The sequence below is a fragment of the Monodon monoceros genome, unplaced genomic scaffold (genome assembly GCF_005190385.1).
Source record: "Monodon monoceros isolate NGI ecotype Baffin Bay Population unplaced genomic scaffold, NGI_Narwhal_1 Super_Scaffold_8, whole genome shotgun sequence".
Taxonomy (NCBI): domain Eukaryota; kingdom Metazoa; phylum Chordata; class Mammalia; order Artiodactyla; family Monodontidae; genus Monodon; species Monodon monoceros.
In genome coordinates this window covers 57,837,221-57,864,362 of record NW_021703785.1, presented here as the reverse complement: position 1 = coordinate 57,864,362, position 27,142 = coordinate 57,837,221, and the positions used below count along the sequence as shown (strand labels likewise).

The 27,142-nt window shown below is 36.5% G+C and overlaps 1 long non-coding RNA gene across 2 annotated transcripts; it reads right to left on the bottom strand.

The window, feature by feature from the left end:
• LOC114888013 lies at window positions 1-26,659 on the bottom strand. 2 transcript variants are annotated; one of them, XR_003791684.1, is made up of 5 exons: window positions 25,909-26,659; window positions 6,742-12,678; window positions 3,863-3,950; window positions 2,181-2,276; window positions 1-239 (listed from the first exon to the last, which is right to left on the bottom strand). It is a non-coding gene; the product is annotated as an uncharacterized LOC114888013 (long non-coding RNA). The 2 variants fall into 2 exon arrangements; XR_003791683.1 differs by lacking the exon at window positions 25,909-26,659 and having other exon boundaries at window positions 6,742-12,833.
• Between the last annotated feature and the right edge of the window lie 483 nt (window positions 26,660-27,142).

Below are 27,142 nucleotides of genomic sequence, written 5' to 3'. Positions count from 1 at the left end.
CAGAGCACAGGTTCAGTAGTTCCGCAGGCTTAGTTGTTCCGCAGTGTGGGATCTTCCCGGACCAGGGCTGAAACCTGTGTCCCCTGCATTGGCAGGCAGATTCCTAACCACTGCGCCACCGGGGAAGTCCCTGGTAAGGTTTTTAAAGGAGTTTTTGCTGTTCTTTTTTTCGCGCAAACTATTTTGTAAAGTATTGGGGCAGGAAAATTTTGTGATCAGCCTTCACTCCCCATTTTTATCTGAAAGTGTAGAATAATGTTTTTAAATAGACTGCACTTCATATTTTTTCAACTCAACCTATATATATAACAGATAATGTCATAGTAATATTATATATTGTATTATTATAACAGCCACCATTTACTGAATGCCTAGGTGCCATGTACTATGCTGGGTACTTTACATACATGATTTCTAAAACATAACAACCTTACAAGGTAAGTATTGTTGCCAGTTATTTCCACAAGAAACCTTTTTTACTGGTGGTTTACAGATCACAGAATCTTACTTGAAGCTCATAGCTGGCCAACATAAACAAGGTAAGAATCAATTTTTCTCCCTTTTGTGTCTGTAAAAAATTAGCACTTAAGACACTGTTCTTTTTGAAGTACAAAATAATAGTTTGCAAAAGTGCACCACACAAACTAAGGGAGATTTTTATGGACAACTTTTTAACATAGGACTATATCATTAATCTCTTGGTGGGAGAGTTGCTAACTGACAGATTCAGGGAACTTGGTAAATTAATTGAGTATCCCTTCTCTAACCATCTCATCATCAACGAACATACTAAGAGCCTGCTATGTCGAAATAATTAATAAATTATATTAAACCACTATAATTTTACAAGTTATAGGATATGTACCAGTGTTTGTTTTGGAAACTCCATTGTTTGGATTTAAATCAATATCAAACTTTTCTTTTGGGCAACAATATTTATACTCGTGATGATACTGAAAACACATCATTGGGACATAAACACATATCTATGCCAAGTAATGGGTTTCTTTTTCTGATTATAAAAGTAGTACATGTAAGTGAAGAAAAATTTGAAAATATGTTTAAATAAAATAAAGAAAAAATACTTTTTAAAGAGACAGCAAGAAAAAAACAACCAATAATTCCTTTATTTAGAGTTAACTGACTATTGGTTGACATATTTCCACGCAGTTTTTTAAGCTTATGAAGTTTAAACTGTTTGCTTGAGCACACTGTTTTTCATAACAATTTATCAGAAATGTTTCCTCAAGTTATTTAAAACTCTTTAAAAACATTTTCAGTGGCTGCATTAATGATCCTTGTGTGGAGTAGTGTTTCCTTAAGTGGTCATTTAAGCTATTTTCCTTACTTTCTTATAAATAATGTTGCTATGAACTTTTTATGCATAAATCTATTTTAGCATTTCAGATTATTTCCTAAATTAGGATGAATTCCTAGAAATAGACTACAAGGCCAACATTTTTAAGCTTCTTCATCTGGTAAAAATTTTGCTGTTAAAAAAATATATATCTCTTTTAATTCTCTACATATATTTATACTGAAAATAAACCTAAGGAGAAAAAGGTATGAGGCCTACCTTTTAAAATTGAGATTAATGTTTAAATTTAGGCTCAGTGTTTTTGTTTTGCTTTGTTTTTATTTTAATATCTTACCTTTAAGGAAAAATCCACTCTTCAAAATATTAGTTACTTCTTTTTATCAGGCTTGAAACTTACATTTAATTTGAGATAGAAGTTTAAATGTATACTTATTTCAGCCTAATATTGCTATTTTTCAAGGTTTACCATCTCTTTTTTCCTATTTCCAAATTTGCTCACCCAACAGTGTTGCCTCCTGACTCATCAGCAGTTTAATTTCACATGCACACCACTAATTCATGGTGGTGAATTACACATTCATCTGTGGATAAAAGCCTAAATAAAATTACAGATCAAGGTCATTCCCAAATTTAGCAAATTTGGCACAAGAGTTTAAGAGTACCAAAATTAATATTATAGAACAGTTCAATTGTGCTAGACTGAACTTCAGAGCATATGAAGAATAGAGCACGTTCACCCAATTCTAAAATTAATTTAGAATGGTGATGGAATCACAAAACTTGGGAAAACCTCCAGAAGAAATAGAGCCAAAGCAAATAAGATTACTGCTTTGTAGTAGTTATGATTTAATAATTCACTCACCAGTACTTACTGAACATCTTTTATGTGTCAAACACTTGCTAGAAGGGAGCTGGAGTAAGCAAAAAGATATAGGCCTGCCCTCCTGGAAGATACATTCTAGTGGAAGAGACAGACAAAAGTAAATGAACAAATAAGTAAAAGTCATAAGTTGTAATCTAGTCACTTTTATTACTTAGTGTTATTTATGTGAGACAAAGAAGTGATCTGAGTTCTCCCCCAAGAATTTTTAAAGCAGTACTGAGTAAGAAAAAAGTTAAAGATTTAGAATTATTAGGAAATAGATGATCTCCACAGATATTTTATGACTCTGATCATTACCATTCCATTACCATTGTGCCCTGTACCCACCCTCCCCAAAAGTACTCTCTCTATTCTGGTCTGACCCAACCTCAGATGAAGCATGTTACAGTAGAAGGTAAAATGTGCCAGATTTGGGGATCAAGGAAACCCAGGTTTGGCAAGTAGCAATGGTGATATCGAGACCTTAAGTGAGACATTTCATTTTCCAGTGTCAGTTTCCTTTGCAAAACGATGAATTTTGACTAAATGATCTCTGAAATCCCTTCAAGTTTTAAAATTCACTGTCTGTGCATCTCTCCTTAAAACCTTTCTTCCATTATGCTCTTATTTATACCGGGGGTGGGGAGAAAATGGCATGAGGAAGGCTACAGATGTTGGTAAGAATAAGATTGATTCCTGTTTTTTTTGTTTTGTTTTGTTTTTGCGGTACGCGGGCCTCTCACTGTTGTGGCCTCTCCCATTGCGGAGCACAGGCTCCGGGCGCGCAGGCTCAGCGGCCATGGCTCACGGGTCCAGCCGCTCCGCGGCATGTGGGATCTTCCCGGACCGGGGCATGAACCCGTGTCCCCTGCATCGGCAGGCGGACCCTCAACCACTGCGCCATCAGGGAAGCCCAAGTATACTGTTTTAATAAATGTCAAATTCTGCATTGGTTTGATAGTTCACCAACTGAGTAAAGAAATCAGAGAGGTGACATAGTGCTTTATAACTACTCTAAAAACTATCCTGAGTGAGTTAAAAATCTTTTCAATTTAATAGTTTTTGTTTGGGAAAAAAGTAGAACCTCTCTTGTGCCTCTTTGTGAACTGGTGCAAGTTAAACATCTTTTTTATAGCTTCAAGTTACTTTTAAGCACCTATACAGTATCAATTTGGAATCTAAAGGAACATTCACATTAACAATTATTTCTATGAATAGCTATGGACTTTGCAGTCATAGATAGTAGAATTTTAGTGAAGGGATCTTTGGGGTCATATAATCCAGCTCTCATTTTGCAGAAAAGGAAAATGAAGCCCAGAAAAGTTTTTATGACTCACAGCAGTAAGCTTGGCGGGCAGAGGGGAAGGGCGCTGCTAACACTCTCTGTTGGCCTAATGCATGCCAGAGGGTAATAGGTTATAAGAAGAGTCTGTAGCTAACACAGTTGAACAAATCTAACAAAGAGGTCTGATGTGGTTCATAAGTATACATTTTTCCCTTAAGATTCTTGTTGGATGATCCATTCCACCTTATAACCACAAACAGGAAAGGAAAGTACCTTTACACAAATGGATGCTCCTACAAAATAAAACCCAAGAGAGAAGTTGGAGTCGGTTTGGCAGAGCTACAATGCTACACAACCCCTGGGGGGAACATTTATATATATCCATATGTATACATACCTGTAGCCTCTTAATTGTGCTTCAGGAAATGTCATTTACATACATTACAATGTAAATGTTGCCCACTGGAGTTGTACATCAGAGGACACTGCAAATATAAGTTTTGTACATTGAATTAATTACGGTAAGCTAATTGTCATTAACAGATCAACCCCAAAATGTATAATGGCTCAAGTTTGTTTCTTGCTAAAATAAACAAGTACTTCAGTACTTAGTTTTCAAGGTCTTTCTGTACCTAAGCTTTCAGTACCAAAGTTCCAATATCTCCCTGGGCGTCTTTTCTCTTTCAGCCCGTAGGAAGGGGAGTTTTTAGGAGGGACTCAAAGTAGTACATATAACTTCCATTTTCATTCCATTGGCTGTAACTTAAGTCATATGTCCACAGCTACTTAAGTCACATGTCCACAGCTAACTGCAGGGGAGGCTGGGAATAAGCTTATCTGTATGGCCAAGAAGTGAGAACATGGATTTTGATGTCTAGCTAGCAGCCACTGCTCACTTGGGTGCTCTCTCTCCACACACACACACACACACACACACACACACACACACACACACATATACACACACACACATTCTGAAGTGATCACCAAAATTAAATTAACTCATACAATTATGCTTCAAATAGAATAAATTAGTAGTGGAAGAAAGGACCTTTCATTTAAGAATTGTATTCACTTCTACCCTTTCCCTCCTTCAGCCAGAACTAATTGTTAATGCATAACAACAGTCAACTGAAATCTCAAAATGAGGGGAAAGAAGCAAATGTTTGCAACAATTACCTTTATAGATATATAGATATAGATAGATATAGATTAGAAGGGCGTTGGCTTGGTTTCCCTATCCCATCAACTAGTCAAATTCAGAACTAAGACTCTTGACTGGGCTGCTTGTTTTAAAGGCACAAGGCCATCAAGTTCCCTTTTAATTACACTATTAGTAAATGATGTTTGAAAAATATTCAACTTTTTACACAACAAAGATAACAATTCCACAAACAGTAAATTTAGTGGGGGGGGGGTTTCCTTTGAGTAAGTTGCCATTTTAATCCTCAAAAGTGTTCCCAATTACTCAGTTTTTAATAGAAGCACTGCATGGCTGCACTTTTGAAATCATAAACAGGAAGTGTGGTATATAAATGTCAGTAAAACTAAAACTGAATTCTGTGGTTTGATGTTTTTCTTCCCCTCATATTTTCATGTTAATGTCTGATTTTGTATGTACTTAGAATGACTACCTGAAGGCAAACAGTAGTTCATTACCTGATCAGTTTTCTCTGGCAACCTAACAATTTTGGGGCATGGGGGAAATACATGGAATAACCTAAATGTTGTACATTTTCATGGAGGAAGGAATGGAAATGACCTAGAAACTGCTGTTGATTTGGCATTGTTAGAAATTGCTTTCATGTATAGGGTGCACTTTATTGTTGCCAGAAGACAGTGTAGATGGAGAAAGAGGCCAGAGAATGAATGACTCTTAATTTAACTATTTGAAAACTATTATAGAAACTATTATAGAAAACACTCTTACAATTTGTACAGTCTTATTCTGAACCTCAGTAATTCCTTGAATGTGTTCCTCTGCACTAAATTCCTTTGTGAGACAACTAAGGAGTAGCTTAAGTACTGCAAAAATCCAGGATATTATCTCTGGTTCTTCTCTATGAAGAAGCTATGGTTCTTTCTATAGTTAATATTTTCTATATAACATTATTTCAGTGTCTCTGCTACATGGACTTTTCTATGGAAATTCCAAGGAAAGATTAAAATTGACCAGTCCAGACTTGTATATTACATTAAATATTTCTGGAGAAATGTTACCAACATACAAATGCTCCTGGAACTCTAAAATGTTTTTCTTTAGGAAACTGTTTCTTTTCTTAATTTGTTCTTAAACTGAACACTGAAGGAATGAATTTGCTCAAAGTCACACAATATATGAGTGAAATACAAAAAAACAGAACCTATGTATCTAAACTCCCTTTCAAGGCAGATCACACTGATCCAGAGAATATGTTTCAAAAGGAGGTAGGTAGCCTGCCCATCTATTGAGGGTCTATCTTTCTGCAGCACATGAGGCATTGTTGAACAGCACATACAGTATTTAACACTTGCGGCATTATCTTTTAGTTGAAAATACAACATATATAGAAAAGATATAGGAATATGTGAAAAGTAACATAATAAGAGTATATTAATCAAGTACAAACTACAAATAATTGCTAAGGGGATGTGCAAAATGAAGTGATTTAAAACTAGATTGATATGGACAGAAGTTTAGTGGAATTGGAAAATCTCATGTGGATTTTTTGAAAGTGGCAATGGGTTTGGATTGCCAGAGAGAAAAGATAACCATTCATTCATTCATCAAATATTTACTGAGTGCTTCCTATGTGCTATGTGCTAGGCACTGTTCGAGGCACTAGAGATGCAACAATATACAGAACTACTGCAGAGCAGGAATAGGCAGGTCATCTCACAGACACGATTAGAACAGAGAACACAAATACGGGAGTAGAGAGAAATGAAATACTAGGTCTTAAATACTAGGATGTTTCTAAATGGGAGAAAGATGTTTGGTATGACTTGAACTCCTTTTGTCATCACTGTCAGAACAGACTGCTTTCCCTTCTCAGTTGGTCAGCTCTCTTAGCCTCCTAGATAACTTTATAATGACCAGGATAACACAAGCCAAATAAATACTGCACATATAAAGATTCCCAGCTGAAGTGTATGGAGAGCAAAAAGGGAAAGAATGGCTAGCAGAAGTTGAATTTTATGGCTCCTTTTATCTTTCCAATGGTTTCTATTGTATATTATCAGTCTCTTGCCAGCCACGTCTCCCATGTGGTATTTGTCAAAGTCGTGATTCAATACCTGAAGGTTCTGCTCTCCTCCATTCCTTTCAAGTAGAATCACTGAAAGGAAGGGAGATTCCAGTTAAATTCCTTTTTTCTACTTAATCAGGTTTTCTGTATTCACCGAGCAATACTTCTCTACAGAGTGTTTGATGGAAAGTATTTTATGTTTTGTGTAGACTAGTGGGGAAAGGGATAAGATAGGATGGGGGCTAGGGAGAATACCAAGAGGCTGCAATATAATTCTATACAATACAAGAGGCTACAATACAAACTTGACATTTAAGAGCTTGGATTAAATGGGCAATTTTAAAAATGAAAAGGGATATATCAAGTACCACTGTAGAGAAGTAGCTATAAGAAGTAACAAGTTTAGCAACTGTTTACCTATGGGAGGGAAAGAAGGAAATGAGCCTAAGATTTTTAAGTTTGAAGGTCCCAAAATTTGTGTTGTCACCGATAATAGCCACGAAATTTGGAAAAAATAGCTTGAAGGAAAAAAATGAACTTAATGTCAGATCTAAGTGGGATATCACTAGAAGACAGAGGACTCAAGCTTTCTCAATAAGCTACTGATGACATATGAAAGTCATCATTATATAGAAATAGATTGAAACCCTATGGGCTAAAAAGGGAATGCAATAAACAACATCAAATGGCTGCATATGAACTTTGATTGTAAGATGAGGAAAGCAATTTCAAAGCAATTTCAAAAGAGGTAATCTAGCTTTGGAAGTCTTTCCTTCAGGTCAGACAAAGCTGTCATTTATTAAACATTATCTCTTCATGTTAGCTGACCCCTTAGTGGGTGAGAATAACAAGCTCAATGAATAAAATTAAAATACTTTGTTTCTCTGGATTATCTCACTCAATGTTCTGAATTTTTAATTGAATGTCCTCCTAGCCAGCTTAAACAAATTATGTGCCTTAAGATAAAACACACAAAATAAATACCTAAAACTTTTCTTTGACTATGGTACTCCCATATAAAGGCTATGGCACTCCCGTATAAAGGCTATGGCTTCAAAAAGTATAAAAGGTACATTAATGCAAGTCATCCAAACTATTTAGCCCTTAAATGTGGGGCTTGTTTTAATGTAAAACTGTCAGACCAACATAAATTTCCATCCCCAAAGCAAATCTTGGCTATGGAACTAAATAAAAAAGCACTTTTAAAGAAGGTTCAATTTTAGAATGTGCTACCCTACATGTTTCTTTAAATAGCAAAGGATCAAGTTTGACCCTCCCTGAACTAAGGGTTTTTGTGGTACGATTTCTGTAAACAGAAGATTATATAATAAAATATATTCAGCATCTTACCATTATCTAATCCAATATGGCTTTGGATTCCTACATTTATGTAGAAGTATCTTCATAGTAGCTAGCAATGGAACATTTATTTAGTACATGCTGTATGTCGGACACTGTGTTAAGTGCTCAAATATTTATTATTTCATTTAATATTCACAACAGCTTCTTGAGGTATTATTAACCCATTTCACAGATGGGCAAAACCGAGGCCCAAGTAAAGTTATATCTTCAAGATAATGTAGACAGTAAGTGGGCAGAGCTAGGATTTAAGTCCAGATCTGTCTGATTCCAATGCTACTTTTTTTTTTAACATCTTTATGGGAGTATAATTGCTTTATAATGGTGTGTTAGTTTCTGCTTTATAACAAAGTGAATCAGCTATACATATACATATACCCCCGTATCTCCTCCCTCTTGCATCTCCCTCCCACCCTCCCTATCCCACCCCTCTGGGTGGTCACCAATGCTACCTTCCTTAAGTCCTACTTTGCCTCCAAAAGTTACCTAAAAGCAATAAATAAGTAAACAAAAAAATAAATAAAACTTAATTGTTTTGGCTATTCTAGACCTTTTGCATTTCTATACAAATTTTAGAATCAGCTTCTCAGCTTTTTTTTTTTTTTTTTTTAAGCCTACTGGAATTTTTATTTGGACTGTACTGAACCTTTAGATCAATTTGGGGAGAACTGACATCTTAACAATATGAACCCATGAGCCAGGTAAATCTCTCCAATTATTTAAGTCATCATTTAATTCCTCTCAGTGTTATTTGTAGTTTTCAGTGTACAGGTCTTTCATGCCTTTTTCAGATTTATTCCTAAGGACTTCATATTTTTTATGCTATTGTAAATGTTCTGTATTTTTTGCACTTCCATTTTTAATATTTGGTGCTAGAATGTAGAAATATAAATGACTGTTATATATTGATCTTCTATCCTACAATCTTGCTAAACTCACTTATTCTGGCAGCTTTTTGTCAATTCCACCAAGTGGAATAGATGGACGATTAAGTCAGTTTTATTTTCTCTTTTCCAATCTGAAATTGTTTTATTCCTTTTCTTTCCTGATTGTACTGGTCAGAACCTCCAATACTGAATAAAAGTGATAAGAGCAGAAATCCTTGTATTGTTCCTGATCTTAGAAAGCATGCAGTCTTTCATCAGTAGGTATGAGGTTATCTGTAGGTTTTGTGTAGATACCCTTTATCTGGTTGAAGAAGTATCCTTGCATTCCTAGTTTATTGAGAGTTTTTAATATCAGAAATGAAAATTGGGTTTTGTCAAATTTTCTTCTACATATTAAGATGATCAATTTTTCTTTTTTAGTTTAATATGGTGAATTATACTCATTGATTTTTGAATGCTAAAACCAATCCTGTATTCTTGGGATAAACCCCACGCAATAATACTATCCTTCTTATATATGGTTGGATTTTGGTAAAATTTTGTTTAGAATTTTTACACTTATGTTTATGAGGGGGATTGGCCTGAGTTTTCTTGTTATGTCTTTGTGTGGTTTGGGTATCAGGGTGAGGCTGGCCTCAAAGAACAAGTTGGGAAGTATTCCCTCCTCTTCACGTTTCTGGAAGAGTGTAACTCGTATTTTTTTTTTCCTAAATGTTTGGAAGGATTTGTCAGTGAAGCCCTATGGACCAGAAGTTTTCTTTGTGGGAATATTTTAAACTAATAATTCAACAGACAAATGACCATTCAGGTTATCTATTTCTTCTTGAATGAGCTTTGGTAGTTTATGTCTTTCAATGACTTCGGCCATTTCATCTAAGTTGTTGACTTTTTTTTTTTTTGCCTAAAGTTGTTCATAATATCCCCTTATTATCTTTTATTTGTAGAATTTGTAATGATGTCACCTCCTCTCATTCCTGATTACTTGTCTTCCTGATATGTGTCTTTTTTTTTTTTTCTTCCTGACTAGTCTGGCTAAAAGTTTATCAACTTTACTGACCTCAAGGAACCAGGCTTTGATTCCACAGATATTCTCAATTGATTTTTGTTTTTCATTTCATTGATTTCTACTTTGATCTTTATTATTTCATGATTTATTTTTTGCTTCTTTGTATTTAACTTGCTCTTTTTTTCTAGTATCTTAACATCAAGTTGAGGTCATTGATTTGAGATTTTTTTGTATTTTCTAATATAGGCATTTCATTTATTCAAAATTTGATATGTTATATTTTTATTTCCTTCAGTTCAAAATACTTTCTAATTTCACTTTTGAGTCCTTCTTTAATCAATGGATTATATAAAAGCATGTTATTTTGTTTCAAAATATTTGGGGATTTTCCAGTTAGCTTTCTGTTACTGATTTCTTATTTAATTCCTTTGTGGTCAGGTCATACTTCAGCATGACTTGAATCCTTTAAAATATACTGAGACACGTTTTATGACCTAAAACAAAGGTCAGCAAACTTTTTCTTTAGAGGGTCAGATAGTAAATACTTTAAGTTTTGTGGGCCACATACAATCTCAATTTTTTTTTTAGAAATCTTTCAAAATGTGAAAACCATTCTTAGTTCATAGGCCAATACAAAACCAGGCTAGATTTGGCCCCAGGGCAATAGTTTGCTGACCCCTGGCCTAAAATATGCTCACTCTGGGTAAATGTTTCATGTTAAAGAGAATATGTATTCTACTACTGTACGTGGAATGTTCTAGGCAAGTCAATTAGGTAATATTGGTGGGTAGTGTTGTTTAAGTTTACTATATCCTTGCTAGGTTTCAACTTGTTCTAGCAATTATTGAAAGAGGGGTACTGAAATCTCTGACTATAATTGTAGATTCTTCTGTTTCTCCTTGCAGTTCTATCATTTTTTGCTTCACATATTTTGAACCTACTGTTATTTGGGGCATAAACATTTAGGACCGTTATGTACTCCTGATTAACTGGCCCCTTTATTATCATGAAATGACCTTCATTATCTCTGGTAATATTCTTCACTTCGAAATCTTACTTTGTTTCTATATGTCAATCTAGCCACACCAGTTTTCTTTTGACTAGGGTGAGCAACAGCATGGTATATCTTTTTCCATCCTTTCATTCTTAATGTTTTTGCATTTTCATATGTAAAGTGTGTTGGGTTTTTCTTTCTATCAATCTGATAAGTTCTGCCTTTTAATAAGGATTTTTAGATCATTTACATTTAATGTGATTCTTGATATGATTAGATTTAAGTCTATCATCTTACTGTTTTCTATTTGTTCCTTTTGTCCTATGTTCCATTTGTTTATTGTTCCTTTCTTCCTTTTTCTGTCTTTTTTCAGATTGAATTTTTATGGTTCCATTTTTTCTCATTTGTTGGCTTGTTACCTAATAATGTTTTATTATTCTACTGGTTGCTTGAGGGTTTATAGTCTACATATATAACTTATCACAGCCTACTTTCAAGTGATATTATATCACTTCACATATAGCAAATATCATACTTCTGTTTTTCCCCTCCTGCCCTTTATGCTATTGTTATCATATATTTTACTTATGCATGCTGTAACCCCCATTATACATTGTTATTATTTTTGTTTAAACAGTCGATTTTCTTTTTTTAAATATTTATTTATTTATTTATTTTTATGGCTGTGTCGGGCTTTAGTTGCAGCCCGCGGGCTCTTTGTTGCTGCATGCGGGCTTCTCTCTAGTTATGGCACTCAGGCTCAGTAGTTGTGGTGCGTGGGCTCTGTAGTTTGCAGCACGTGGGCTCTCCAGTTGAAGCGCACAAGCTCAGTAGTCGTGGCGTGCTAACATTTATACTAACTGCGGTATAAATGGTATACCACGTGGCGTGGTATTTATACTAACCATAGGACTATTACGGTATATAATGCACATTCATTTTAATTTTAAGATAAAATGTGAAACTAAAGAAAATTCTATCTTGAGACCAAGTTTCTAGGGCTATTATTCACTCTTCTCTGCTATTGACCAAACCACACATTTGTGAAAAAGTCTTGAGGAGCAGTGACTTTGATGACTCTTCACAATTTTGTTTTGGCTGCGTCTGGTCCTAGTTGCTGCACACGGGATCTCCGTTGTGGCTCACAGCCTTCTCTCTAGTTGTGGCATGCAGGTTTCCTCTCTCTAGTTGTGGTGCGCAGGCTCCAGAGCACACGGGCTCTGTAGTTTGCAGCACGTGGGTTCTCTAGTTGAGGCGCTCGGGATCAGCAGTAGTGGCGCACAGGTTTAGTTGTCCAGCAGCATGTGGGATCTTAGTTCCCTGACCAGGGATCGAACCCACGTCCCTTGCACTGGAAGGTGGATTCTTTACCACTGGACCACCATGGAAGTCCCTATTCACGATTTTTTAAAATCTCTCCTAAAATTGGATGCTGTCAATAAATGTAGGTTGTTCATAGAGGTTTTTATTTAATTTGAATATGTATTTCTGAACTGACCGCTATATCCTGTTATTCAGCTCATGAATCATTTCTTATTGTAATCATGAAAAGTTTACTTGATTCCAAGTTTTTAAAACACCCATCATTATTCCTGTGAAGAAGAACTTTTACTTACCAGTTCTCACTTTCATCACTGTCAGTGTGCCTGCATCAGTCAGAACCTGCAACACTGTCCAATTTTCTGATTCCAATCCAGGATAGAATAAGAATGCATATAAACAAGCCTGTTAGAAGTAAACCTAAAATAAAGATAAATAGGCTCATTATGAAGACCCTACCGGAAAATCCACTTCTAAGACTGAATCCTAAGGAAATAAATAAGGCAAAAATTTAACGATTATTGATACATTGTTCCTTTTACCAGTAGAGAAAAACTGGTAGGCATCAATATAAATACTCCCAAATAAGAAACTGCTATGGTACATCCTTATATTCTATAGTAGAATACTTATTCAGTAATTAAAGTACATTATACTTGAATATTTACTGCTAGGAAATATATATGAACAAAAAACAGTTGTGAAAATTTAATAACGGGGGTTAATAGTGGTTATTTCTGGGTGTGGGATTATTCACCTTTTTCTACCTCTTGCCCATTTGTATCTTCTTTAATACCAATTTCTTATAATAGAAAAACACAAAGTTTTCAGAAATACTTATTCAACATGAATAAATACTATTCAAAATGATAAAGTCATCATTTGTTTATTCATTAATTCAACAAATATTTGCAGCATTAAATAAGACCTAGTCCTTGCCCTCATGACTTTTCATTTGTGGGCATGATTAACAGTCTTGGAAATTTTTTAGTCCTTGTTCCTCTCTTTCATTGTCATTACTTAATTGCCCAGTCACTCCCTCCCTTACTCATCGAGGACTTTGGCACTTGGCTGCCAGTATCCACCTCCCCTGCATTTTCTGCTATTGTGCGCCGTTTCCATGTCCATACAGACAACCCATCCAACAACCTTGAACTCTGACTCCACCATCTTACAACCACTTCATTCAGCCTTCCAGACCCAGAGCCACACACCAAGAAATTACTCCATGGCCTTAGACTCCAATATCTTGATCTCTGACCAAACCGCTTACCACTCCAGCTTTTTTCACTCCATTTACTCACTTAAGACCTGCTTTCTTACCTTATTTTAACCTCTATTCCAAGCATTACTTCCCTAGTGCAAAATCTCATTATTTCCCTCCATGGCTATAAAAACACACAAAAATACTTCCATTTATTTAAAAAACAAAATGAAATTAAAACACCTTTTATAACATTCCCTTAGTATTTAAATTAAGAAACAACAACCATGATACCTTATTAGCAAACCATGAAGTTTTATACAGAAACATATATAGCTTGCACTACTTCCAGAGATTAGAAGGCTTGTTAATACCCCTATACATAAAGGTGTTTAGCATATAGCAGTTATTGCTTAACTATCTGTTCATTTTTGAATAAAATAAATGTGGCATATTTGAAGATATCCATAATAATCATTAAGCTGCATTTTAAACAGTTCAATAAATAATAGGACTCTTATATTATTTTATAATTAGGGAGGAAATGTTCAAAAGCAAGTCCACAGGTTCAGTTTTAAGGGCAAATTAAAGTTATATACAAAGTATCTTTACATCAAGTAATTTAGAAGAAGCTTTGAACTTTATCATAATTAACAACTATATGTACTAACATTTTTTACATAGAAAGGATTCAACTTTAGGAATTTCAATTTTATGACAGGAAAGGAAATTGGGTATAAGTACAGGTAGGTGGAAGGACCATTAGATTTAGCTACATGCTATAAGAATTTCTTATCAGGAAAAGGTTTCATATCTACTATACTGTATTAGTGATTTTACAGTTTATTAGAAATATTGCAGTTCAGTCACATCAGCTTTGGGTTGTTTTGCCAATGGCATAAACATCTAATTGTAAAAACCACATGTTTATAAAAATACATCCTCCAAAGGGGAAAAATGTTCTTTGGTTAAGTATGTGTGATACTTCTCTACATGGAACATTGAAATGAATTTAATCTTCTGTTCACTTCAAACATTATTTTTCTTTAAAGAGTTTCTTTAAAATCAGGTATATAGTCTGTATATACCATCCTGAGTTCACTGGGTCAAAAGTTAACAGTATGGGGTCATCAAGTAAATTAAATGTTAACAGCAAAAATTAAAGGAGTTAAATTAAAAACATAGGGCCTAATCCTATGACGAAGAAAAGTAAGGAAAAAGTGTTCCCATAAGAGCTGTAAACTGTTCACCTATTTAAAATAAATTACTTCTTCAGAGCTGCCTTAAAAAGTTAATTTGTTTAAAACACGTAAGCATTTCTTTGCCAAAAGAGAATGTGCTGTATTTTATTCTCCTTATTTCCCTATAGGTTTGTTCTACACGATAATTTTTTTACATATTAAGAATAGAAAATGTAGCATGAGGCTCAACTGTCATAGAGAACAGGTCATACATCCTCAGTCATATCTCCTAGAGACCAGAGAGTCCCAATTTTACTTCTGTTTACTAGAAATGAATAAGAAATAAATGTTAATAGATTCCTGTCCTACTCAACTTCCAGGACAAGGCTAATCCCAAGTCAATAAAGTCTCTGACAAAGCCATGAGTTGTCATTTTAAATGTTTTTTACTCAATGTAAGGTTTATTATTCAATTTTCCTTTGATAAAGGGTCAAGAATAGATCCATGACTATTATTTACCAGTCCTTTTTATTACTTAAATTGCTCCCCAAATACACACATTTTTAATGACCAGACAAAAAGTTAACCAATGCTTGTGTATTTTAGACTATATATGGTATATGATTTACCATTTGGGGTGTCACTTTTTGAGACAGGCTCTGTTAAACTGGAGAACAACCAGAGAAGGAAACCAAGACTGTGAAGGGTTTAAAATCATAGATGTTTGGAGAATGGAGATTCAGTTGTCCTCATGGATGAAAGTACTAGAAGTCATACTTAAGGGGTTATCATATGTAGGTGGGAATGAGTTTGTTCTCAGCAGCTCCAGGGGGCAGTTACAAATAGGTGTGTTTTAACTTTTAATATTCTACGATTCCAAACCTGAATAGGCTAAATTTCCTTTACTAAGGAAATTTAAATCATTTTAAAACAATGTTTCAAAACGCTGTATTTAATATATCATTTAAGGCCAGCATTTTCACACTAATTTTTTAGAAAGTAAATAACAAACAAATGGGTTTATCCGTTTCCAGGTATCCTTATTGGTAATGGGTTGTGAGGTGGGTAGTTCATACTTCTTCACTAAATATTATAATTATTAATTGTAAATGAATGTTAGTTCAGACCTATAATATTAGTTCCACGAATGTGGAAGCAAAGCAATTCTTTATATAGGAGAAAAAAACCCTTATACCTCCATAATTCTAACAGAATCAGAATTGAAAATATGTACGAATCTGTTATAAATGACTTTCAGAAACTGGGGCTCTAAACCATGCAAATTAAATTTCCCCAAACAGAAGTATATTTCCTGATCCATGTGTAAATTTTCTCCCCTATAACTAATATGGATATACTCTAAAAAGAAACTACTTTAAGAGTAGTTTCTTTTTTTTGCCTTTTGTGATTTTTAAAGGGTCATCCAAAAATATTTATGGATAATAAAGTACTTATAAACTGATACGTAATTAATTAAAGCATATAGTTATGAACCATTTAAGTAACTTTTTAAATTATTTTTTTAACATCTTTATTGAAGTATATTTGCTTTACATTGTTGTGTTAGTTTCTGCTGTATAACAAAGTGAATCAGTTATACGTATACATATATCCCCATATCCCCTCCCTCTTGCGTCTCCCTCCCACCCTCCCTATCCCACCCCTCTAGGTGGTCACAAAGCACCGAGCTGATCTCCCTGTGCTATGCAACTGCTTCCCACTAGCTATCTATTTTACATTTGGTAGTGTATATATGTCAATGCCACTCTCTCACTTCGTCCCAGCTTACCCTTCCCCCTCCCCATGTCCTAAGTCCATTCTCTTACTTCTGAGGAGGATTTTATCATTGCTTTTTTGATGTATCAATTAGCTACAGGGAAAAGAAACTACCAAAGTTACTTCACAGAACAAAGATTCTGTCAATATCTGAAATAAATGACACACTTGCATTTTAAAAAGGGAATGTAAATGGGTGAATATGTGGGAAAAACTCACCACATTACCAACAGATTTCAGTAAATGTTGTACAGGTTTATGATTAGTGCACTAGATACTGTGAACCTAATGAAACAGTTGTTGTCTGTCTTGAGGTCTGACACTTCACAGACCTAAAAAAGACAAAAAGTACTTTGATGTATGTGTTAAACAAAAAAAGTACAGAAAAATACTTAGATTTAGTATTTTACCAATATATACAATATTTTTACCAATACACTAACCTGATTAGAAGCTTAATTTGAAATTATCAGGTAAATATTAAATTTGAAAAATTAAAAACTCATAGTAGAAAATAAATAGCTATGGATATATGACACAGATTAGAAACATTTTCAAACCAGCCATTGTTAAACCTTATTCTTTTTGCCTTTTATTATAATTCTTCTAGTTTACTAGTTATAATATTCCTGGAGGGGGAAAATCCTAAGCATAGCTATTTATAGCACAATGTTTTAAATATATGATAATAAACAAGTACAGTCTTAAAGCAAAATACCTTGTTCATAAGTGATACTCAGTAAACATCAATTTATTTCAGAAAACAGCCTTAACAATCAATCTAGAGCAGTTTTAACTCACAGATTATAAGAATACACAGAACATAATAGAGTAAAACAAGTAATTCTCAAATTTGTTCAGGTGGCAGAGCAATTGGTGATCCTGTCTCTCTTTGCTGAGTTCCATTCATTCCCGTTAAATATTAATGCCAGTAACTGTGCTGAAGACACAGAACAAGGACAGACAGATTCCAGGCCATTATGAAACTCTCAAAACCAGAATTGGGGAATTCCCTGGTGGTCCAGTGGTTAGGACTCAGCACTTTCACTGCTGTGGCGGGGGTGTGGGGGGGTGTTCAATCATTGTTCGAGAAACTAAGATCCCACAAGAGCTACATTCCTTTCTGGAGGATCTAAGAAAGAATCTGTTTTCTTGCCTTTTCCAGCTTCTACAGGTTGCCCTCCTTCCTTGGCTCATGGCCCCCTTCTATCTTCAAAGCCAGCAATAGCTGGTTGAGTCTTTCTCACATCTCACCACCCTGACACTGACTATTCTGCTTCCCTCTTCCACATTTAGAAAAATTGTGGAATTATATTGAGCCTACTCAGATAATTCAGGAAAATCTATTTTTAGGTCATCTGAGTAGCAACCTTAATTCTATCTGCAACCTGAATACTCCCTGCCATGTAACATAACATATTCACAGATTCCAGGGATTAGGATACGGACATCTTTAGGAGAACCATTATTATGCCTATCATATAAATGAATCATTTTCCTCTACCTTTCTTCAGGAACTCCATCGACCATCATCCATCTCTAAAATTACGTGCAAACAGTTCACATATGCACATGATTCTAGAGAAAGAATCTGTAACTGTCAACAAATTCTCAACGTTTAAGAATCACTGGACTAGCTCACAGACTATCCATGTTCCTTAGAAAGATAGTTTGGCAGGGTCAACAATGCCAAATTTTAGACTGGCTTTTATCTTTTTAGCTTTGATCAGAAAACCTTGATATGCGTTGAAAGTTTTTTCTTGTACTTTTCCTCTGTGTGTTTTAGAAGTAGTTCCAATCATCCTAATTATACCTCTACATCTTGCACTTACAAACATTTTTCCAGTTGGTATGCATTATTTTGTGATGATGCTAATAGTAAATCCAGTGAATTTTCCACAGTTTACTCAATCTTACTACTACTAGACATTTCAACCCAACCCCCCCCCTTTTTGCTATTTTATTTAATATGCTGGAATGGGCATCTTCCTATATAGATCTTTTTCCATAGTTTGGATTTATTTCACCTAGACTCCTAAAATTGGAATTTCTGGCAGGAAAAACATGACTATTTCTATAATCTTTTTTATTATTGCTAAATTACTTTCCAAAAGGTCTGCTTTAATTTACATTGCCACCAGCCTTTACTCACTCATACCATCAATGTGAGGAGGTTTTTTAAATGTCTTTCGTGCATTGAAAAGAATATTCAGGGGTCATTTAAATTCTTATCAAAGTTATGAACTAAAAAACTTAGTTCTTCCTTAACTTTTAAATTCAACTTGAAACTCTGGTTAGTCTTTGTAAATTTTTGTGTGTGTGTGGTACGCGGGCCTCTCACTGTTGTGGCCTGTCCCGTTGCGGAGCACAGGCTCGGACGCGCAGGCTCAGCGGCCATGGCTCACGGGCCCAGCCGCTGCGCAGCATGTGGGATCCTCCCGGACCGGGGCACGAACCCGTTTCCCCTGCATCGGCAGGCAGACTTTCAACCACTGCGCCACCAGGGAAGCCCAGTCTTTGTAAATTTTAACAGCAATCACTTTTAAGGATGCTTTTTAAGAGGTCTCTTAAATATTTAGCATTTAGAATTTTATAACTTCTATAACTTCTGCTTTCCTTAAGTACTTGAAGTTTGGTTAATAAATAAAACCTCTCCAAGAACTTATTTGAAAAAGAAAAACAAGAAAAACTTGTATTTGTTTTTCTCCTTTTGCTAACTGTGTATTGGTTAACTCTATTTTTCTTATAGACCTATCTCTTTATATATTGAGGATATTAACCCTTTACCTACTTTATATGTTAAAAATATTTTTTAGTTTGTCATGTGTCTTTACTATTTATAGCAATTTTTTTTTCCGGTGTATACCTTTTTTGTGTAGCTACCAGTGTTCTCCAAGATTCTGTGTTGAACCTTTTTATCAGTCTACATACCTCCCTCAGTGATCTCATCCAATCCCACAGTTTAAACTACCATCTACAATTGGTCAACTAGTAAATCTACAGACAACATGCAAACCAGACCTTCCCCAAAATTCCAGACTTCCAAATCAAAAATCCAATCCTAATATCCAGTTACCTCTACAGAGGATGGAAGTATGTACTTGGCCCAAAGGCATATAAAAATCAACATTTCTGGGCTTCCCTGGTGGTGCAGTGGTTGAGAGTCCGCCTGCCGATGCAGGGGACACGGGTTTGTGCCCCGGTCTGGGAAGATCCCACATGTCGCTGAGCGGCTGGGCCCGTGAGCCATGGCCGCTGGGCCTGCATGCCCGGAGCCTGTGCTCCGCAATGGGAGAGGCCACAACAGTGAGAGGCCCGCGTACCACAAAAAAAAAAAATTTCACATATCATAATCCACCAAACCTGTTCTATTTTCCCTCAGGAAATGGTACCAAGAGACACTCAGTTGCCCATACCAGAAACCTAGGAGTCCTGCTACACACCTCCTCTCTCTCTTCTCCATGTATTATACAAAGGCTCCTAAGCCTCTTTAGTCTTACCTTCCAACTTTTTCCATCCTAGCTAACTCTGCTCTAGCCTCATAGGCATTGAATTTACTGGTCCTTTCTGCTCAGGACATTAACATACACTCCTCCTTTGCCTAGAGTGGTCTTCCTTCCTAAGTCTCAGTTTAACTGTCCCGCCTTAGAAAGGCCTTACTTAAATCTTCAGTGTTAGGTCCCCATGGTGTACGCTTTTAGGGCATCCTGTGTTTTCCTGCTATAGTACTTATCACAGTTGTAATTTGTATGATTATTAACTTAATCCTTGTTTCTCTCAGTAGACTACACCATAAAGGGAGGAACTGTGGCTGTTATGCTCATCCCTATATGCTCAGTACCTGGAACAATACATAACACAGAGTAGGTGCTAAATAGTTACCTGGGAATAGTTACATAGTTAATACTGAGTAAGTAAATCCAATCTTGTTTATACTTCATTTCTAATTCTTTGGTTCAAATACTTTTTTATTTCTTGCCTAGATACTACAATAGCCTCTGCAGGACTTTCTATCACCGCTCTTGCATTTTCTAATGTGTTCTCCAGTACCCTTGTTAAAGTGAATTTCTAAAATATAAATCTGATCGTATTACTCATTGGTTTAAGATTTCTCAATTGCATCAATATAAAAGTGATAGGTAAGGCCCTTCATGGTTTAACCGCTATCCACTTGATCAGGCTAACCTTTCTCAACTCGTCCAAAGCACCTAGGCAACAAATCACACAACTACCTGAATATTCTTGACCATGCCAGGTTCTTTCTGACTCCTCTGTTTCCTTACACTCCAGTGATTCTGCTTAAAATGCTCTCTATGGCCTACTTCTGCTCTCTCTTTTACACTGGTTCCTCGAAGGCTTTGCCAAGGTATCCTTCAAGACACAGCTCAACCACCACCTCCCTCCTAAAAAGCTTTCCTGAGCCACCTATTCCTTACCTGGGTTAATGTTCTTCCTGTACATTTCAAATTATAATTTTTAAAGAATTTATTTTTCTTCCATTAGACTTTCAGCTCCTTGCTAACAGGGACTACATACTTCTCATCTCTATATATCCAATTCTGGTAAATGTTTGACTAATCTGTGTGCCAGTACATATCAAACCCATCAAAACATACCTACCTTTTGGGAACTGGTATTCCCACTTCTGAGAAATCGTCTAATAAATAAATGAATAAATAAGAAAGTTAATTAGGAAAACATAAAAATGTTCACTCCAGAATTATTTATAATAACAAAAAATTGAAAACAACCTAGATGTCCACCAATAAAAGAATGGTAGAATCTGCTAAATGATACATAGCAGAGAAATTTAGAATGAGATCGTAAAAATGATATAGTAACTCAGATGCTTCTTACATGTTAAGTGGAAAAAGACAAAGAAAACTATTTCACACTATGACCCTATAAAATTATACGTACAGATATTTACTAAGGGAACATGAAAATTGTATGAGTTGTTAATGTGGATTGTGATTTCACTGACTTTATTCAGAACTTTATAAATATTGCTATGATATCTTCTCAATTATAATACAAATAATAATATACATGAGCTTAATTTTATTAACATATATGTACATCTTAGTGTATGCATATTTTAATGTGCATATATATGTATATATTTCCTAGCTCTGTCTCCTGAAAGGTCCAAGAAGCAGCAATGAGCATACCTAACCTTGATCTCTAATAACATTCTCCACTAAGAGGAAATGGCTCTGGAGAAAAAGCTAACACCAGGGCTAGGGCAGGGTAAGCGCAAGCTAAACTTGGAACATCTTATTATACCAGAAAGCAAGGAAGTACGCCCAAAAAATGATATAAGCATACCACAAAGACACAGGACCCAAACTAAAGGTGCTTCCACTAGCTAAATCTGGGACAATTCGAACACCAAAATAATTAAATACAGGCTTAAATATTTAGAGGTGAAAGCTCATGATGTGTGTAACTTACATTCAAATGGTTCAGAAAAACATGTACAAAATATACACATATAGGCCACAACAGTGAGAGGCCACAACAGTGAGAGGCCCGTGTACCACACACACACACACACACAAAAATATATATATATACATACACATATAAATATAGAAAGAATACAGGAAAACAAGGTAAATACAGAAATGGAAAAACATAGGAATTCATAAGTTAATGCAGATAATAAATAGATAAATAGAGGAGAAGAAAGGGCTCTGTTTGCAGTAGAATGCTGTGGGCTGACTGGTAAATGTGAAAGGAGTATTAGATTTGTTGAATCATTTTGCAACCATCATGGTAAAATTATATCAGCAATAATGGATGCTATATTTAAATGGGAACTTTGATGAAGAGCAAGCTTTATCTTCAAATATTTCCCCACAAATTGCTTATTTGCCAGGAAGGAAAAAAACAGTCACTATACATTGGAAAATTCGGGCCATATATGGATCAGGTGGTCAAAATTAACATCATCAGTGAGGGACATATGGATATCATGTGCTTTCAGAAGTGGTACCCTGAGAAGGACACAATACCACCTGTGTAGTAGTCCAGTTAAAAATGCAAAACCTCAATTTAATCATGAGGAAACATCAGACAAAAACAAAATAAGGAATGTTCTATCAAAAAGGAGGGTGGAGGGAGAAACTATATTCTTCAAAAATATCAAGGTCATAAAAGATAAAGAAAGGCTGTGGAAATGTTTCAGTAAAAGAAGCTAGAGTCAAGACCCACTAAATGTAGTGCCTGACCCCAGACTGGCTCCTGTACAGGAGGGGGAAATGCTATAAGGACCAACCTACAAAATGCGAATGTGGATGGTAGACTGAAGTATTTTCTCAATGTAAATTTATGAAGTTGACAGGAAATACACACTTAAGTATTTAGGGATCAAGGGCCAGGATGTATGTAACTTAACCTCAAATGGTTCAGAAAAAAAACTGCATATAAAGAAATATATATATATATATATATATATATATATTTGGAGAGAGACAGAGACCTTGCAAAAGAGCAAGTAAATGATATGGGTGTTCTCTGAACTATTTTTATTTTTGCAACTTTTTGTAAATTTGAAATTATTTCCAAGTAAAAGAGTTTTTTTTAAAGTAAGTCCACCTCAGAAAAACAAGACCAACAAGAAAATAAAAGCTATTTATGTAGCTTTTACATCTATGCAATTTGCATCTATGCAAATTGTTTTTAAAACATTCACCAGTGTATACTGAGTTACTGTTCAAAATGTTTAAGAGGCTTCATTCTTCCTTAAAAGATGAACAGAACTATAGCTTTCACAGTTTTATCTAAATAAGCTAATATGTTGAAGCCAACATTCCATCAGTCGCAGCTTACTCATCAGAAACAGCAGGAGGGAAAAAAAGCATTGAAATTACAAGACCTCTGCTCTCCACACTACCCATATTTACCATTCATTTGCTGGTGATTGCACTGCAGTTTCCAAGTAAAACCTCAAATTTTAAATTATGACTTCAGTTTTACTCTTATGACAAGTCAAGAAGAGTATGCAGAAAAACTGGGTGGGTGGAAAGGGGTGGGGGTAGGGTGATTAACTCTTCACTGTATTGAAAATGAAAGAAAGTTGACAACTTCTACCCCAGCTGAGTCCCTAAATAATTGAGTTCTTTCTTCTCATAAAGTATATCACTGTGTGGAGTATTAAACTTCAAGGAAGGTATTCTTACTAGCTTTTTACCTGTGAATCTGATGATCTGAAGTAAAAGTACTCTTTTTTTCTTTAAAATTCAACTCAGGAATTTGCACCCCCTTGTGGTCAAACATAAAATTCTTCATTTTCAAAACACCATTTTTTTTTCCAGTTGGGTTCACGCTTAGGAACCAAGTTACCTGATTTTGTTTTCTCCCATATTAGTGAATCAAGAAGCTTTAATGAAGGATTGTTGGTTTATTAAATAGGATCTTAAAACAGGACTTAAATCTTCTAAAAGTGACCTCTATATAAACTTCAGTATGTGGAAAATGGGAGATAATAATTGCACCCACCTCATGAGTTATTATGAGGATTCAAGGAGAAAATGGATATGCATGCTTAGCTGACACATTGTAGGTACTCAATAAATGTTATTAGTTATTAATATCATCATCACTTTGGAATTCTCTTGACAGAATAAATCTTAAAAGGGGACTGGATTTAAAAATTTACCAATTCATGATGTTCTAGTACAATCTTGCAAATAAATTCCCCAAATATACCACTTATCCAGACTTCACCTAGCTGATTCTCTCCACAGGTATATTTTTAAATTACAAAGGATATGTATTTATCTCTAGATGACAGAAATTTGGATGGTTTTTACTTTACATTTTAGAGTGGTTTTTTTCCCCTTTCCCTTTAACTTTAATAATTAGAAAAAGCAGTAAGACGATTCCATCTTCTTAGGTTACTCTTAACATCTTTATTCATCTGACAGAAATCATTACTCTATTTGGCAAAAATAATTCGTCAGGTTGATTTATCATTTTAAGGGGCTCTTGAACAGAAATGCTAATTCCTAACGGCCCTAACTGTAGTTTTTTAAAATACCTCTAAAGAAACCATTTTAAAAGATCAGTGTTAATAACTGACTTACAACAATAGCTAACATTCACTAATATACCAAGCACTGTTCAAATACCTTTAATATATTAGCTCATTTACATCCTTACAACAACCGGTTGAGGTACTAGCATTAATCCTTTTACAAAAGATCAAACTGAGAAAAAGTAACTCATGCAGGGTCACAAAGCTAGTAAATAGCAGAGCTGAGCTCCAACCCAAGCCGTTTGGTTCCAGAGTCTACTCACTTAACCAGTGCACAAACGTACCATAGAGACGTAAGCCCCATACTACTCAACCATGTTACTTCTTGATGATGTCAAATTATTAAAATCCATTTCTCTTCCAACTGTACCACAATAATGCAAACCATGCTAGCCTTCTCCCATTTCCTTACTTCTTAGCACTTCAGGCATTTTCACCTGCGTTGTCTAATTTAACCCTCACAATGATGTATGTCTTTGTACACTCAGTTATGATTCATCACAAGTTGTTTTACAACAAAAACTAGAAATAAGTGTAGCAATGCCCCAGATTTTAAACTGTTGGATTCTTTAGAAAATTCATTGTAACTTGGGATCAGGAAAAAAAGCAACCAGTTTTAAAATCTTAAAATGTAATCATTTAGAATCAATGGCAGTTTGGTTTTTTTCCATCTTAACTAGCCTGTGGCAGGTAGGATAATTCTCTCAAGCAAATGAATGATTAAAAGAGATTTTTAAAGAAGGTGTTCCAGTATTGACAAATGTATCATCATCTACTGTCTTACCATAGTGCCCAGTTTTTGACGTTGGACAGATCTGCCTATGTCTTGTGCTTCTACTTACTAGTTATAAAACTTTGGGGCAAGTTTCTTAATCTGAGTCTCAGGTATCCTCTTGTGTAAAATAAAGATAATGCCTACTTCATAGGGCCGATGTGGGCAGTAAACATGATCATTCCGTAAAGCGTTTATTTTAGCACCATGGCAGCCCAGAGTACAGTCAATATATGGTATCTAGCTATTATTACTTTACCAGTGCGTGACACAACAGAAACCCGTCTTTGCAAGATTAAGTTCCCTTACCAACCGTTTTTTTAAAAATCACCCTAAGCGATCCCAAAGACTGCCCAATAACCCATCTACCTCTCCAAAATCGAGCAGAATGTTTAAGAACAAGAACGCGGTGAGAGAAACTAGATTCAGTGAAAGTGCCTTCATAACAGGGAACCTAGAACCGGGCTCCAGCACACGCGCGCGCACACACACACACACACGCAGACGCACACAGGTTGGGTCGCACAGCATGGTAGAGAACGGCCCGGGCTCCAGAATCTGACAGATGCGGACTCGTCCACGTGCTTGCTACCTGTGCTACCTTAGGGAAATTACTTACAACGTCTCTGAGCCTTGGTTTCCTGGTCTGCAAACGGAGAATGATAATAGTACCTACCTCATAAAGTTCTTGAGGCTTAAGTGCGATTGCTCCGGTAAAGCGTTGACTTACAGCAAGAACTGTACACACATGCGGGGCTGATTCAAGTACACGTGTATCCATACACACGGTCTCAGACACATTCCGTTGGAGTTTAGACACTGGCAATAAGATGTTTTTCTTTTCGCCTAAGCTGCACCCTTATTTGTTTTCCTCGAACAGTAGAATAAATGCCTATCTACTGATACGTCATCTACGGACCCTCGGGCCCACACTCCGCACGGCCCCTCTACCTCTTAGGCTGAGCATAGGAGCTGCACGCACGCGCAAGAAAAGAGAAGGGCTGCGACTGAAGAAGCGAAGGCAGAACGGTGAACACGCGATGATTCTGCGCATGTTCAAGGCGTGGGGGGTTGGGGCAGGAGTTTGCGCATGAGCAGAAGTGTCGGGAAAGCTAGAGTACGGAGGTTAGGAGGCGGTATTGACAGCTGTGGAGGCAGCCCGCGTTCCCGGCATGCCCCGGGGCGGCGGGGTTGGCTCTAACGAATTTGAATGAGGAGCCTCAGCGCTTTCGGCGCCATTTTCGAGTGATGCCTGATCTCATCAATCTAGCGGGAGAGACGGGATAACCTGTCGGAGAGCGTATCGCCACTAGGACTCAGCCGAAAAATTACTAAAAAAATCGCCAAAAATTACTTCGAGCAAAGGGCACTTGGCGGAGCTTCGCCAGGGTTGGCGCAGCCGGTAAGAGCCTGAAGAAGTAGCAGAGCGGGACTCGGGAGGTGGCAGTGGTGGGACCGGCAGGCGGTGGGGGGGTGCAGGGAGTGGGAACTGGGTCCGCCTTCATTTTAATCGCCAAAAATGCGAGGAGGTAGGGTTGGGGGTAATTGGGTGTCTGAGTAGGCGGCGGCGGGCAGAATGTGGCGGGAGCGCGGAGAGTCGGGGGTGTGGGGGGAGGGGAGTTGCAGTTTGAGCGGGACGCGGACGCGCTGCGGCTGAGCGGCCGCCGCCCAGCGGATCTGTCAGCAGGACCCCCCGCCCGGGGCCGGAGACGGGGCGCGGCGGGGCTCGGCAGGCAGAGGCTCCTTGACAGGAGGAGGGGGACGAGCGTGCCCTCCCCCATTGCCGAACCGAGCAGTCTTTTATGGCAGTTTTCCCGGCCCGCTGCGGCTGTCTTCCCGTGACAAGAAACTTAAGGTCGGCGGAAAATTGAGGACCCGGAGTAGCGGGTGCCTCCCGGCCGACGTGCGGA